Genomic DNA, 16579 nt, shown 5'->3' with positions numbered 1-16579 from the left:
TGCCGCCTCTCCTGTATCAGCTCTTGAGGCCATTTTAGAGGTGGAAAGAAGCCCTGCTTTTTTTTAGCACACAGAAAAATATGCTGGCCAGGTGGGACCTCACTGGATATGAGCCTATGGTTTAAGGCCTTTTAAGAATGGAGGTTCAGGACCCAGGGCCTTTCTGGTGCTCTGCTCGCCAACTCCCTGTGTTAGGTTTGGGCAGGCTTAGAGGGGCTCTCCTGCCAGAAGATCTCCAGTCCCACTCTCCTGGTAGACCAAGGCCTTGCAGATCAACTTTGTGCCCCTGGGAAGAGAAGTGGAGCCTGGCCTGGCCTCCTTGCTGAGTTTGGCTGAGCCACAGGCAGAGGGGCACACAGGAGCAGCCCTGGGCACTGGGGTGTCCGGGGCCTCAGCTACTACAGGGGCAAAGGAACATCTATGAACAGCTCTCACTGGGCCTGCTGTGCTTTCACACACAAGAAATAGCTCCACTGCCTGGGCCAACATTCTGCTGCCTCCGCCTTTGATGGTAGCAGTCAGGTCTTGTGGTAAGAGCTGGGCCTGCAGGGATTTATTATCCAGAATGACTGCTCTAGAGGGGCCGATAGTTGATTTGGAGAGAAAGCACACATGCATTAGTCACCTCAGTGTAACAGTGCTCTGCTCTGGCAGTGACAGGATCACAGAGGAGGGCTACCCATCCAGGGCCCGTGTCCTTGAGAAGGTTTTGGAGCAGGGAGAGCCTGAGCATTGGAAAGCGCTTAAGTCATGCCAGGAGTGGGATGTGGGGGAATCAAGGGGTGGGGTGGGTATGGTGATCCTAGCGTGGGGAAGGCACTGACGTGTGACATAGCAAGGGTGAGGATACTGGGGGAACTGAGTATTGAGGAAACAAGTGGATGGTAGGATTGCAGAAGGAATGAGGGGCAAGGGGTGACAGGCTTGTTGGGCCTGGATTTTATTCTGTGAACTCTTCTGGGAAGAAGGACAGGCAGAGGGCCAGATGGGCATTTTGGATGGAGCTTGCTGGCTGCAGTGTGCAGGGGACAGGCAGACCCAAGTGAAGCCAGGAGTTTGGCACACAAGAGGAGGCCACTGCAATGAATGGGGTAGGAGATGAAAAGCCCCAGTGAGGGTGGGGGGAAGGGCAGGAGGGCTAGTGGAGAGGAGGGAAGGGGTTACAGGTTCGGGGTGGTTTTGGGTAGATGCCACCAACTAAAAAATGAGCAGAGTTGGGAGGTGAGGGTGTTCATGACATTCGGTCTCTGTGGCCTCAAGGGAGATGGAAGTGCAGGTGTCTGTTGCTCCTGGCCAGGCTGGGCAGTTGAATATCAACCTTCACAGGTTTCCTAAACCAGAGTCAATAGATAGTGCCAGAAGGGTGAGGGGAAAAGTGGGCAAGGACATATTCCTGAGGATAGATTATAAGAGGCAAGTGGAGAAGCAAGACAGGGGCAGAGGAGGCCGGGGCTGAAGGGCTGGAGAGCATGATGCTGCTGAAGAAGAGGGCTGTCCCTCACAAACTTTGGGGGTCTTCACCCACTCTCTCCTCTCACAGTCTATGAATGGGCTGCTGAGGGTAGTGACCAGCCTTATGGGCTGATGTCTCCCTCAGGTGCCTAACACTATGTTTGACATATACTTGGTGCTAAATGAATGTTAGTGAAACCCACTGAACACAAATGTGGCACAGAGGCCAGTGAGAGGAAGACTGGAAGCATTGGTGGATTTGGCAATGGTCAGGGGGATGGTGTGCCATTTGGTAGATGAGTTTGGGGGACAGGAGAAGTGGGGATGGAAGCTAGACTTCAGCAGGCTGAGGAGGCAGTTTTTTTTGGGTGGAGTTGGGTTGGGTGGGGGTGATGAGGAAGTGGAAGACAGTAAGTGTCTCAATTCCTCGTAAGAGTTTGTCTGAGACAAGGAGAGAAAGTGCCGAGCTCACATTTTGTGACTAGAGCGTTTTCTAAGAATTTAAAGGAACGTTTTTTGCTCCTCTTTCTCCTCGAAACACGGCATGTTCCTTGTAGCAAAGTTAGAAAAATACATAGAAGAAAAGAAACTTCTGTAATTCTGTCCATTAGAAACATATCCTGTTCAGCCTCAGAGCAATTTCCTTCTGGACTTCTTCCGGCTTTGTGTTTTAGTAGAAATGGTATCACTTAGTGCATTATTTTGCAACGTATCTGTTTCACTTAATAGTTCATGAATACCTTTCTCTTGTCGATGCTACTCTTCTTCCAAAACATCCTGTGAACTTTTAATGACCTCTCTATCTCATATCTGGGATTCAAATGCTTTGAAATCCAACAGGTACAAAGGCGCATTCGTGGGAAGGTTGTCTCTTTTATTTTCTGCCTTGGAGCTCACTCATTTTTGCTCCCTGGAGGCAACTGACACTCCTTTACAAGCAGCAAATTTAGTAGTTAGATCATATTCCATTGCATAAATGTTCCGATATTTATTTATTTTTTAATTTTTATTCTTTTTTGAGACAAGATCTCCCTCTCCAATATTTATTACAATAGCTTTCCATCTTGAATATTTGGATGTTACTGTTTTATTTTGCTATTATACATAAGGTTATGATGAATATCCTTCTGGCTGAATCTTGGCATACATACTTCATTTTGTTAGAATACATTTTTAGGGGTATGATCAGCTCCTTTTCCATCGGACTCTTTGTCAACCGCTTTGGCAGGCATAATTCAACGCTGATTGTCAACCTGTTGGCTGTCACTGGTGGCTGCCTTATGGGACTGTGTAAAGTAGCGAAGTCAGTTGAAATGCTGATCCTGGACCGCTTGGTTATTGGCCTCTTCTGTGGACTCTGCACAGGGTTTGTGCCCATGTACATTGGAGAGATCTCGCCTACTGCCCTGTGGGGTGCCTTTGGCACTCTCAACCAGCTGGGCATCGTGGTTGGAATTCTGGTGGCCCAGATCTTTGGTCTGGAATTCATCCTTGGGTCTAAAAGAGGCTATGGCTGGCTCTGGCCATTGCTATTGGGCTTCACCATCCTTCCTGCTATCCTACAAAGTGCAACCCTTCCATTTTGCCCTGAAAGTCCTAGATTTTGCTCATTAACAGAAAAGAAGAGGAGAATGCTAAGCAGATCCTCCAGCGGTTGTGGGGCACCCAGGATGTATCCCAAGACAGCCAGGAGATGAAAGATGAGAGTGCAAGGATGTCACAAGAAAAGCAAGTCACCGTGCAAGTGTCCAGCTACCGACAGCCCATCATCATTTCCATTGGGCTCCAGCTCTCTCAGCAGCTCTCTGCCATCAATGCTGTGTTCTACTACTCAACAGGAATCTTCAAGGATGCAGGTGTTCAACAGCCCATCTATGCCACCATCGGCGCGGGTGTGGTTAATACGATCTTCACTGTAGTTTCTCTATTTCTGGTGGAAAGGGCAGGAAGAAGGACTCTGCATATGATAGACCTTGGAGGGATGGCCTTTTGTTCCACGCTCATGACTGTTTCTTTGTTATTAAAGGATAACTCTAATGGGATGAGCTTTGTCTGTATTGGGGCTATCCTGGTCTTCGTAGCCTTGTTTGAAATTGGACCAGGCCCCATTCCCTGGTTTATTGTGGCCGAACTCTTCAGCCAGGGCCCCGCCCAGCTGCGATGGCAGTGGCTGGCTGCTCCAACTGGACCTCCAGCTTTCTAGTTGGATTGCTCTTCCTCCTCTGCTGCTCACTATTCAGGAGCCCTACGGTTTTTTATTATCTTCAACTGTTCTCATTCTTCTTGCTTTACCTTCTTCAAGTCCCTGAGACCGTGGCAGGACTTTTTGAGGATACCACACGGGCCTTTGAAAGGGCAGGCACACGGTGCAGTAGATCTGGGAAGGACGGCGTCATGGAGATGAAACAGCATCCAGCTCCTAAGAAGACACCACCGCCGGGTCGCGCTGCCGCCTGCTCTGCTGGCGCGGCTTCTCTTCCTCTCTGGTTCCCCTTCGTCGTCTCTCTTGTTCGCTCCTTGCGCTGTCCGTCTTTCCGTTTCCGTTCTGCTCCGTTTCTCTTCTCTTCTTGTTGTCCTCCTCGTCTTTTCCTGGTTTTCCTTCGCGTCTCTCGTTTGCTTCTTCCTTCCTCCCTGTGCCTGTCGTCTGTTTCGCTGCTCCTTTCGCTCTCCCTCTTCTTCTCTTTTTGTCTTTTGGCTCCTTCCTTTCCTCTTCTTGGTCTCTGCTCGTCGCGTTCGTCCGTGCTCTTCCTCCCGCAGAACCATGTCTAATTCATGCCCTTCCACCTCCCTCAGCATGGAAAGGCATCTCTCCTGAACAGAGGGAGAGACCTCATCAGGATGAACCCAGGACTGCTTCTGAATGCTGCTACTTGATTCCTTTCTCATCCACGCACCCATGACACCCAGGAGGCTGGGGTTGTTGGATTTTCAATGGCTTTTTAAATTTTTAATTTCTGGACATTCTCTTCTGCTTAGGAGAGACCAATGAGACCTACCTTCATTTCAGGAGGGATTGGCCCTTGGCATATGACAACTTTTGCCAGCTTTTCCTCCTTGGGTTCTAATAATTGGCACATTAGGGGATATAGGGAGGGAAAAGTAGTGTGGTTCCCCCAACCTCAACTTAACAGAAAGCAGATAGACATATGAGTGTGGAAGGCAGAGGGGGTTTATGTAAGAGCACTTCTCACTTCCCACACAGCTTTACACGGCAAGTAAACTTGAGTTTATTTATTTTATCCTCTGGTTTAATTACATAATTGTTTTTTTTTTTTACAATTAAGTTCCAGGATACATGTGGGGCAGAATGTGCAGGTTTGTTACATAGGTATATATGTGCCCATGGTGGAATATTTATTTTTAAGCATAATTTTACCAAATAAATAAAAACAGAAGGAAATTGAGATTAGAGGGAGGTGTTTAAAGAGAGTTATAGAAGTAAAAGATTTGCTGCTGGAGAGGTTCAGGTGCATAAGAAGAATTTAGGGAGAATGTAGTTCTTATTGGAGGGTAAATGACGTGGTGCCTGAGGGCTGTATGTTACCTCTTAACAATTTTTGTCTTCAGATGGAAACTCTGAAGTTTAATTTTTCATATAAAGTCATATGCTTATATAATAAAGCTCTGATTCCTTTGGAATGTTTTTTCTTTAAGATAATATTTACATGTGTGAGTACTTGAAGTCTTAGGATCTATTAACTAATATGGGGCATTGTTAGTTATGACGGTTTGGATGGTTCTCAAATTTTGGATGGAGTCGGGGAAGGGAAAGTGATTTTCTAGAAAGCCTGTTCCCCTCACTGGACGAAATAACTCCTTCTTCTTGTAGTAGTCCTCATGACTTTTGAAGTAATCTGCGCCACGCTATCTTGTGGGAACGCATCCAAATGAGAAACCAAAATAATTTGGTTCTTGGTAGAGATTCATGTATTTTCTCCCACTTTGTTCTTTAGTAGATTTAGGTGTTGATTTTCTGTTATTTTAACTCATACCTTTAAAGGCATTCCCAAAGAATGTTTATATGCAAACTTGGAATGTGTAACTCAGCTCTTGGGAGAGGATTTTTTCTGAGCGATTATTACTAAAGTGTGTGTTGCTTAGGGTTATGGCCACGCTTGCGTATGTCTGTTACCAGGTCTTGTGGTCCGATGCGAGTCCCTTAGGGGACTTGAATCTTTCCATAAACCATATTTGAGGATAGTATGAGTCAAATGTGGCAGTGTAGCCACCTTGAGAGGAATGAATTCTGTGCACTGTCACTTTGCTCTGGGTGGAAGTACTTATTGTTGACTTATTTTCCTCTGTGTTTGTTCCCACAGCCCCTTTTTCATATGTTGCTCAATCTCCATTTCCTTGTTGGTGCTTACACATCTCCAGAACCGTTAGCCAAACCTTGCCAGTGACAGATTTGGTTCTCAGTCTCCTGTTCCTGTGGAGCCTTTGAATATAAACACCATACTGAGGCCGGGTGCGGTGGCTCTCGCCTGTAATCCCGCACTTTGGGAGGCGAGGCGGGCGGTCGGGATTCGAGACCAAAATCTGGCAACATAGTGAAACCTGCTCTACACTAAAATGCAAAATTAACTGGGCATGGTGGCGGGCACCTGTAATCCTAGCTATTTGGGAGGCTGAGGCAGGAGAATCACGTGAACCCGGGACGCAGAGGTTGCAGATCACGTCATTGCACCCTAGCCCAGGCCACAGTGCAAGACTCTGTCTCAAAAAACAAACAAACAAACAAACAAAACCACAACAAAGCTATGGAGTGGGGTTTAGCTTGAAAAGGTGACCTTGCAATTTCACGTCAACTTCTGGCTCCTCAAACAGTAGGTTGGCAGTAAGGCAGGGTCCTGTTTCTCACTGAGAAGATTGTGTATATTTCCATATGGATTTTCTATTATTAATGTTACTCTGATGCTTTGTTTTAAAATAAAAATTCTGAATGTACATAAAAAAAAAGAATACATTTTTAGAAGCAGAATTTCTGGGTCAGAAGGTAGCACAAATTAAAAAAAAATCCAATATCAGATTTTTTACCTCCAAAACAATCTGTATCGATTGACATCCCTTAGCAATGCACAGGAATGTTCGTATCCCCGCCTAAGCCCTCTACCTGTTACTAAAACTCACTTCCTCAAACGGTGCCAACTTAGTGGGTGAAAGGTGCGTGCGAGGGCCTCTAATCCTCATTGTGAACTGAACTTTTAAAGGGTGCGAGTACCATCTTGGGGAAAAATAGGAGACTAGGTGATGGCTCCAGGGAGGTCAGCTCTGAGTCCCCAGGAAGGGCTGACCTGTGAGAAGAGTAGAGGAGATAATCTAGTGTGGCTTGAGGTGGCTACATTGCCAGTGGGTGCAAAGTCCAGGGACAGGATTCTTCGTTTTCAGAAACCCCAGGTGGAAGGGGGAGGGCCCCAGGCCATGAGAAGCATGAAGGCCATGAATGATTCAGAACCTGAGGTCGAGGGACAGTTGGCACACAGGCATGACTTTGGTTTTTCCCCCTCAAAGAGACTATGGTATTCTTCTTCTGACAACTTACTGGTGCACTAAAAGGGGTTCCTGGAACAGGCTTGGGGGTGCTGGTGGTGAATGCTCTTGGGTGAGCAAAATGCCCCTCTCTCTAGAGTTTGCCCCGTGGACAGGCTTGGGGTAGGAGCCTGTGTCCTTGTGTCCTCTGATGCTGGGCTGTGCTGCTTGGGGAAGGGAGAATAAAGACTGCTTTCATGCACCCAGCTGAGAGTGGGACAAGGGACACCAAGGGCTCCCTTATTCATAAACCCCAGATTTTAGAAAGTTTGCACTGAAGGGTGAACCTGAACATTGGGAAGAACAGGATATTCCCTCAACATTCACCTACTCCTTTAGGTTTCTCTGAACAATTCCTGCTTTTACCACATCAGCTTCAAGGGTGAACTCCTTCTCTTTGGTTTTTCTACACTGCTGTAGACAGGGCAAGTCTCTAGACTACTTAGTTTCTTAAAAAATGCAGGACAAAAAGGAGAAATAAGATAATTTGACTTCCAATACGTAGTCACATGTCTTTGGGTTAGGATTGCCAGATGTCCCCCTGGGTTGTTTCCAGTCTGACTCTCAAGTTTGGGAATTCAAATTTTGTCCCTACCCCTCAGGGGCACCTACAAGGAACATAAGCCTCCTTGACATTCACGGTAGAGAGCTGGCACCAGAGTGAAACAGGCAGCTCCAGTCCACTCTCTGTGAATTTGGAGTCATACCTTGCTCTTACAGTTTTCTTGTCCCCCAGCTATTATTTCCTGTTGATTATGCCTCTCAAATATGGTTTTATCCAAGGCATAGTTTTGGGCCCAGGTGACATTACCCCATCCTGCACTCCAGCTGGATTCTTCATTAGCCTCTGTATTTGTCCCCTAGGGCTTCTGTGAAAGATGACCACAAACTAGGTGGCTTAAAACAACAAAAATTTATTCTCTCACAGTTCTGGAGGCCGTAAGTTTGAAACCAAGGTGCCAGCAGGGTTGGTTCCTTCTGGAGCCTATGAAGGAGGCTTCCAGTGGCTGCCAGCAATCCCTGTTGCTCCTTGGCTTTTAGACACGTGGCTCCAATATCTGCCTCCATCATCACATAGCCTTCTTTTCTTCTTTGCATGTCTTCTCTTCTTAGGAAGATACCAACTATTGGATTCAGAGCCTACCCCAATCCAGTATGACGGCATCTTAAGTGGGAACATCAACAAAGACTCCATTTCCAAATAAGGTTACGTTCTGAGGTGCTGGGTGGACATGAATTATTTCAGGGCAACCATTCAGCCCATTGCAGTCTCTCTGACTTCAGACTCCTCCTTCTACCTGTCCATGCTATGGACCCTGTTGGAGTCATTTTTCTTAGACCTCACGCAGTGGAAGCGCCCCACCCCTGCTCTCAAGCCCTTCAATGACTCCCCACTGCCAACAGAATAAAGTCTTATCTCTTTAGCTCAACTTGTGAAGACTCACCATAGTCTGGCCCCTGTGATCTTTTCTACATTCCATTTCTCCATTTATCCTACACACTCCCTATCATCCCATTGGAAAGGTCTCCTACGTTGTTGAACATGCTGTGAACGCTCTTTTCTCCTGCCTCCTTCTGTCTGTTGCTGAGCTGCTCTTTTTCTCGAACACCCATGTTATATAACTTTCCTTGTTCATAAGGATGTTTCCAGCCAGCCCATGTCAAAGGGCTCACCTCTCTCCATAGACCAACCCTAGCCCACACGGTGCGCCATTTCATAGTCTGTAGTGTGGCTGTTCTCTACTGGTGACATTTCTATTTTCCATTTCCATTTTACCCAGGGGCAAGCCTGTGTGCCATACTTCTTTGGGTCCTTGGTTTTGACAATGGTGTTCAGACCATGTGGCTTCATGGTCAATGATTTTGTATGCTGCTGCTTGTGTGAGCATGCTGAATTGCTCCATGCCTGCAGCTCCCTCTAAAGCCGATGGAGAGTCCTGTGCTGAGATGAATGGGGGGAAAGGAGAAAATTGTTGCCACTTTGAGAGTCAAGGGCAGTGGTCTTTCCAAGGAAGAGTGAACTAGCAGAATCATTGCAGGAGAAGCAAATTCTGGAGGATGAATGCCAAGAGGCACTGTAGGAAAAGTTGCAAAGATATATGTGCGGGAAACCACTGCTCCCATCCTCCTTGGGAAACAACTGGCAAACAACATAGTTGGCAAAGGATAGGGACCAGGAGGGAAGTAAAAGAGGAGACAGAGTACAATGAACAGAACAGATGTCAATGGCCTTATCAGCTTTAACAGATGATCTGAAAACTTTAAAGTAACAAGGAAATTTTTATTCTCATAATTGTTAGTAGCATCTTTTGCTAGCTCCTCCGACGTGAGGGTGATTGACAATTGGCAGCTGGGTCTTCAAACTCTCTTCTAAAATGTTGCATCTCTATGGGGACACATGAGGAGCTTAGCTCTTCTATCTGGAAGTAGGTGTCCTCTAAACTTTCTTGTGTTGTGTACTCTGTTTTTTTTTTTTTTTTTTGACTGTCTCAGCTGCATCAAAGCCCCATTGACATTGCCCTTTGGGATCAAAAGGTAGTCCACCCGAGAAGAAAGAGTAGAGTTTTAAAGAATTGGGGTGAGAATTCTGGGCAGATGGCCAAGGTGTGGGCTCCAGGCTGAGCTCACTGACACATGACAGTATGTGTTTCGGGTACTGGGATAAGTTTCCAATGTCAAAATCTTTGAAGCCACCAGGGCCTTTTTTTGGGCTGCGTCTTGGCAGTACGCCTTCATAAAGTAGTAGGTTCAGAAACTCGGGCTAAAGAAAGCATCCAGAAAAGATTGTCTGCCTCTGCAACAGTTTGTGGGTAGCTTGTAATTGTAGTTCTGATCTTGCCAATCTGTCTTATAACTCTAAATGTGTGGTCTCACCTGGCTAGATACAGAAAATACCTATCTTCTTATAGAAGCAGGCAATCGTCAACCCCATTAAAAAATTATGGTTTTTGGACATTCCACCTAATAGGAATGCCAGTTTGCCTTCTGATATGTTGCCAGTCTGGCCATTTCAGCAGTCACTATTCAGCACTAGAGGAGGAATTCAGTTTAAGTTCCTTTGTCAGTAAGTCTTCCATGCAACATATTTGTTTCCAGGTCCTAATGGCAATTCCTCAGGAAAAAAAAAAAGATCAGTGCTCAATTTTGAGTTTGTCTCATTCATCTCCATAAAGAATATCCATCAGTTTGAAGTGTCTTTTTGAGAATCAGAAAGGGGAAAAGAGATAGGAGGCAAAGGTTGTATTCTTCGAGATCCTGCTCTTAAGCAGTGATTCTTCTCTAGCACTCCTTATTACTAGAATTTTCCAGCCATCTCTAACAAAAGCAAAAGTACAAAGAGCATTTAACACAAACCGAAACGTGAAACAATCTTTTGATGGTTCAGTGTCATGACTGTGGCTTGGAATTTTCACTAGATTAAAAAAAAAAATCGCATATGCCCAGGTAGTCTCTGCATCAAGTCTGACACCATTGCTCCAATGTTATGAGGCTGAAGCAATTGTGGATGATTGATGTCACTCTTCTAGCTGTTTCCTGTTTCCACAGAGAGAGGCCGGGTTAATCCAACTCCGTTCTAACTTCGGAGGCATCAAGGATTCCAGGCAGTGTCTCCAGTGTTTCTTTTTCCAAGTGAAATCCTGGAAGGAAACAATGACGTCCATGTGTCTTCGCATCCCCAGGAACCAGTTCAGTAACTGGCACATAAGAATACGCTGAAAAAAATTTTGTTTTTGAATGACAGCGATTTATAAGTAGTAAGGGCCTCATAAATATAGGACATTGTACTCGTATTTTTCTTCTGAGCATACAAATATTTGCAATGAGGTTGCACTGCAGACTCCATAGCCATTGTGGCACCTGGGGCTCTGTGACTTGGAGGCAGAGGAGATGGAATGCCGGCGAGAAGAGGGAGATTGTGGTGTGGATGTGAGGGATAAGGGTGAATTAGTTTCCTACAGCTCCTGTTACAAATTTACCACAAGATAAATGGGTTAAAACAGTACAGATTTATTATCTCACAGTTCTGGAAGACAGAAGTTCAAACTACTGGCAAAGTTCAAAGTGTTGGCAAGGCTGTGCTCCTCAGGAGGCTCTAGAGGAGAACTTTTTTCTTGCCTTTTCCTGTTTCTAGGGGCCACCTGCATCCTTTGGCTCATGGCCTCTTCCTCCATCTTAAAAGCCAGCTTCTTCAAATTCATCTCTAATTCTGACACTACGTCTCTTGCTTCCCTCTGTTATTTATAGGGGCCCCTGTGATGATAATGAGCTCACCCTGATAATCGAGGTGAATCTCCCCATCTTAGGGTTAGCCTATTAGCAACCTAAATTCCACCTGCAACTTTAATTTCCCCCTTGCCAAGCACCGTGACATATTCACAGATTCTGGGGAGGAGGGCATGAGCATCTTTGTGGGGGCATTGTTCTGTTCATCACAGAGAAGCACTCAGATATTCTGGAGTCCAGTGTCCTCATTCTACACTTGAGGAAGCTTGGTCTCAGTGGTTTTATGTTAATTCCAACAGTTTTTGCCACAGGAGGAGGAGAATGTCTATCCAGGAGCCCTAATCAAGACTCAGCAGGAAGCTGGTGGCTTCCTTTCCTTCCTTCCAGTTCTTCCTTCTACATATGGGGCTCATCGCATTCCCACTGACTCAGATGCTAAGGGGCCAGACTGAAGGGACAGTGGTCATTGCATCAAGTCAGAGAACAGATCTGACCCATCTAGTTCTTCCTTCTACATCTGTGCCTCATCCCATTTCCACTGACTTAGATGCTGAGGGGCAGACTGAAGGTACAGGGGCCATTGCATCGAGTCAGGGAATGGATCTGACCCATCTAGTAGAAGCTTTTGTTTTGGCAGAAGCACAGGCTCTTACAGGTGCAGCTGCAGGGTGTGACCTATTGGGGACATTGAGCTCAGTGACCATGGGCCCTGAGAGTCTGAAATCCTGGTATTTCTCCCAAAGCAAAGTCCATGTAGGGAAGCCAAAGTGTGAGTCTTACCTGGCTGGTTTACCACTGACTGACATTTGCTGCCTGGGCAGCTGCTGTAGGTGCCTGGAAACCCTATTGGACTAGGACTGGCCCCGGGAAAAAACAAGTGTTTCAGCTGCCCAGTATCCTCTGAGTGGATGCTGGTGATTCTGGTATGGATCCCAGGTGTAAGGCAGCAGGTGGTCCAGGAGGCACCAGAAGAGGTCTCTTGTCAAGGTCAGGGCCAGAGAGGAAGGCACAGGGACCTACTGCATGAGACTTTCACTTGCAAAGAGCAACCCATGATGAGGAGGGAGGACGCCTGGGGGCATTGAGTCTCATCCATAAGGGCACCTTTTCCAAGTTACTTCGTTTTGTATAGCTGCACAGTCCCTCACCCTCCCCACTGTACCAAGAGCTGGCAGCTGACAAGAATACATCTTCCAACCAAGATCCCTTCTGGGACCAAGGACACAAGGACCCAAGACCTTCTTGCTTGGAAAGTGAATTCCTCAGAACTCCGAGATGATGCCAGTCTTGGAGGAAGACAAGGTGTTGAGAGATGGCTGCGATCCCTGAGGAAGGCAGCCACAGTCTCTGGTGGAGAATTACGAGGGACCCAAGCAGATGGTTGGTGGTGGAAACGTCACCTCAGTATAGTACTATAGAGTTTCCTTTCACCCCCAACAGCCAATGGTTTCCAGGGGCGAAGAGTGAAAATTGAAGCAAGGTGTCTACCGTCCAGGTGAGAGCCACATCCTATGGCTGAGGCCTGGGGGCATTGGGGACCACCAAGAGTGAATACTTTTCCAATTAAGTGAATTCTTTGGACAATATTCCTGAGCAATAGCTAATGTTCTCTGAAAGAGACAGAGCATTAGCCCCTGAAAGGGCGAGGGAACTTGTAGGAAGATGTATGTGAGTACAAACGTGAGGAGAACATGCTGAAGTAGCCCAGGGGCTCAGTTGAAGCTTAGGACTGGTGTTCTGGTGGCTGTGCTGGGGGTGAGGGTGGCAGTGTGAGATAGAGGTGAGTGAGCAGGTTGGGTGGGAAAGAGGAAGAAACCTAGGCTGTTGTGTTTCTGAAGAGACCCCGTATCAAGGAAGAATGGGGAAATTTACCAGCTGGGGGGATATTTATTTTGTGGAAATGACCCCTAAGTGGGTAGGGCTAAAATCCTGCTGGCCTGGGGGAGGAAAGAAGCCTAATGCACTTTGTCTAAACCCACAGCTGCAGAGAAGGAGGCAGGGCGCCTGCCACCCCCAAGGAAGAGTCAGTTCAGAAGCACAGCAGCTGCTGGAAACCCAGGAGGTTTCCAGTTCATTCCTGCTGGGACCTGGCGAGAGTTGCACTATCAAGGCTGCAAGAAGTGAGCCCCCTAGGGCACAGTGGAAAGGGCATTATGAAAAGGGGAGACTGCCAGCTGTTGAGTGGCTGGACAGGATGTGGCTCTGCGGTCACTTGAGGCTCTAATGCCTACTAATTCTCTCAGAGGCTGGGCAGCAGCTGCCATGCATTTTGTTGGAACCTGGGCTCTCCTGCTAGGAGTTCCTGGGGGCAGAAAGGCTGCAAGTTGAGGTTTTCTTTTAGGAATTCATTGTTCATTTGGAAAATGTACAATGACTCACCATGGCTCTTTTGGCTCCTGATGGCTTCTGATGTATACAGACTGGAATAAGAGGACCTAGCAGAAATGGAAGCAGAGGCAAGAGGTAAGGCTTTGGGCCTGAAAGAAGACTGGGGGAGCAACCTCTAAGACCTTCTTCCTAGGCCGGGCGCGGTGGCTCAAGCCTGTAATCACAGCACTTTGGGAGGCCGAGACGGGCGGATCACGAGGTCAGGAGATCAAGACCATCCTGGCTAACACGGTGAAACCCCATCTCTACTAAAAAAAATACAAAAAAACTAGCCAGGTGTGGTGGCGGGCGCCTGTAGTCCCAGCTACTCGGGAGGCTGAGGCAGGAGAATGGCGTAAACCCAGGAGGCGGAGCTTGCAGTGAGCTGAGATCCGGCCACTGCACTCCCGCCTGGGCAACAGAGCGAGACTCCATCTCAAAAAAAAAAAAAGACCTTCCTCCTGGTAAATAAGAAGAGGAGTGGTCTGGGGAGCCCATCCTAGAAGCTCATGATTTGTGGGGACTCTGGGTAAGAAGAGGCCCCTGAGTGACCGATGAGCTCATCTGTATTAGGCCAGGTTTGTTCTTCTTAGAGAGACTCTGGCGACCTCTCTGCATTATTGTGAGAGGAATGAAGATTAGACCATGAAAACAGAAAGTCCTTCAGGCTCTGGAGCAAGGAGAGTCCCTAAAAATACATGGTCAGTCCAGCATTTCTTGGAGCTGGAGAGGACCTGGTTGAAAAAATCCCAGTGGTCAGCATTGCGTTATCAAGTTACTTCTGGTTTACTGGAAACCAAGAACTTACGACAAAATTGAATCCATTTGTCTTAGTCAACTGAGGCTGCTATAACAAATAACATAGATCAGGTAGCTTAAAATCAACAGAAATTTCTTTCTCCCAGTTCTAGAGGCTGTGAGTCTGAGATCAGGGTGCCTGCATGATCAGATTCTGGTGAGAGCTCTCTTACAGGTTGCAGACTGCTGACTTCTTGTATCCTCACATGATGGGGAAAGGGTGAGGGAGCTCTCTGGGATCCTTCATAAAAGGGCACTAATCCCATTCATGAGGGCTCTACCTTCACGACCTAATCACCTCCCAAAGGCCCCACATCCTAATACCATAACATCAGAGACTAAGCTTCGGTGTATGAATTCTGGGAAGACACAAACATTCAGTCCATAGAACAGTTTCTGGATTTCCATCCTAAATCACCAGGTAGGTTTCTGATTTTAACCCAGTTAGCACAGGCTTTTGATAATGACTGCTAGGTAATATGTTTGTGTTTGAAAATGTGGTGTGACGTTATCTTTTTTTTTTTTCTGGAGACAGGGTCTGGCTCTGTTGCCCAGGCTGGAGTGCAGTGGTGTGATCGTAACTCACTGCAGCCTCAAACTCCTGGGCTCAAGTGATTCTCCTGCTTCGGCCTCCTGAGTAGCTAGGCATGTGCCTCTATGCTTGGCTAATTAAAAAAAAAAAATGTGAAGAGATGGTTTCACTATGTTGCCAGAGCTGGTCTCAAACTCCTGGGCTTAAGGGGCTCCTCCCATCTTGGACTCCCAAAGTGCTGGGACTACAGGCACGAGCCACCGTGCCTGGCCCATCATTATTTTAAAGTTATATGATATATCAAATCGACTATTCTTCTAGAAGAATTTCAATATGATTTGTTAAGGTCTATAATGTAGCCTGTTACTACCTTAAACCTATGGATTCACTTAGGAAGTGAAGTCGTCATTGCTGGACCTATTGTTTTGATTAACAGAGGTATGTGTGAAGGGCAGGAGAGGTCAATGGTTAAGGACATAGACCATGGAGGCCTGCTTCTGGGGTGAGGGGTCTCTATTTTGCCTCTTAAGTGTGACTTGGGCAAGCTTCTTAGCTCTTCTGTCCCTTAGTTCCCTCATCTGCAAAATGGGGATAGAAATACTGTCATTCTCATCAGGTTATTGTGAAGATTGAATGAGTTAATAGATGTACAATATGCTGAACAGTGCTTGGTCTCAAATATTAGCTATTTTTATTTCTTATTTCACTTCTTAAAAATGTATTTCATTCATGTGGATTTTGCAATTATTTTTTGAAGAAAAATTTAGTTATTTTCCCATTCTGATAGCATGCCCAGGAAACAAGATGGTTTCTGTTTTGGGACAGATGATTCTGGAAAGATGCTGGAAATATAGTACATTAAACAAAATCTTCCAGTATCACTAGGCTTAACCTAGTATTAAGCCCTGTCTTTTTTACAACATTGCGGTCTCAGTAAATGGTGGATAAATAACTTCAGCACATTCACCCAGTTATTTTTGGTTGTTTCTAGGTCTGGAGGCCAGGAAAATGTCAATGGAAAGCAGCTAGCATGAAGACCCCACAGTGTTCCTCCCTCTACTAGTCTGTATTAATCTGGAGCTGAGATGCTCCCAATATGGTTCGGACATTTGTCCCCTCCAAATCTCATGTGAGAATTTGATCCTCAGTTTTGGGGGTGGGGTCTAGTGGGAGGAGTTTGGGTCATGATGGGGACCCATCATGAATGGCTTAGTACCCTGCTCACCAGGAGTGAATGAGCTCTCACTCTACTAGTTCACTGGAGAGCTGGTTGTTTAAAGAGCCTGGCATCTCCCCCACTTTCTCTCTTGCTCCCCCGTCTCACTGTGATAAACCTGCTCCCCTTTGCCATCCATCATGAGTGGATGCTTCTTGAAGCCTTCACCTGAAGCAGATGCCGACACTATGCTTCCTGTACAGCCTGCCATACCATGAGCCAAAATAAACCTCTTTTCTTTGTAAATTACCCAGCCTCAGGTATTCATTTGTAACAATGCAAAATGGACAAACACAGAAAATTGGTACTGAGGAGTGGGGCTTTGCTATAAAGATAGCTGAAGATGTGGAAATAGCTTTGGAAATGAGTAAGTTGGCAGATATTAGAAGAATTTGGAGGGCTTAGAAGAAGACAGGAAGATGAGGGGAAATTTGGAACTGTTAACCAAAGGATGATGAGGT

At 46.4% G+C, this 16579-nt stretch overlaps 1 long non-coding RNA gene and 1 pseudogene across 1 annotated transcript; both read left to right on the top strand.

Annotated features, from left to right (window-relative positions):
• Window positions 1-2582: 2582 nt before the first annotated feature.
• On the top strand, window positions 2583-4221 carry LOC108541736 (solute carrier family 2, facilitated glucose transporter member 3 pseudogene; annotated as a pseudogene).
• A 3733-nt stretch (window positions 4222-7954) lies between these two features.
• LOC108541750 (uncharacterized) lies at window positions 7955-16366 on the top strand. The gene is made up of 4 exons (XR_001889053.1): window positions 7955-12700; window positions 13187-13325; window positions 13547-13668; window positions 15894-16366. It is a non-coding gene; the product is annotated as an uncharacterized LOC108541750 (long non-coding RNA).
• The last annotated feature ends 213 nt before the right edge of the window (window positions 16367-16579 follow it).

The sequence above is a fragment of the Rhinopithecus bieti genome, unplaced genomic scaffold (genome assembly GCF_001698545.2).
Source record: "Rhinopithecus bieti isolate Rb0 unplaced genomic scaffold, ASM169854v2 scaffold_20798, whole genome shotgun sequence".
NCBI lineage: Eukaryota > Metazoa > Chordata > Mammalia > Primates > Cercopithecidae > Rhinopithecus > Rhinopithecus bieti.
The sequence above is the reverse complement of the archived record's forward strand: the minus strand, read 5'-3'. Positions and strand labels throughout refer to the sequence as shown.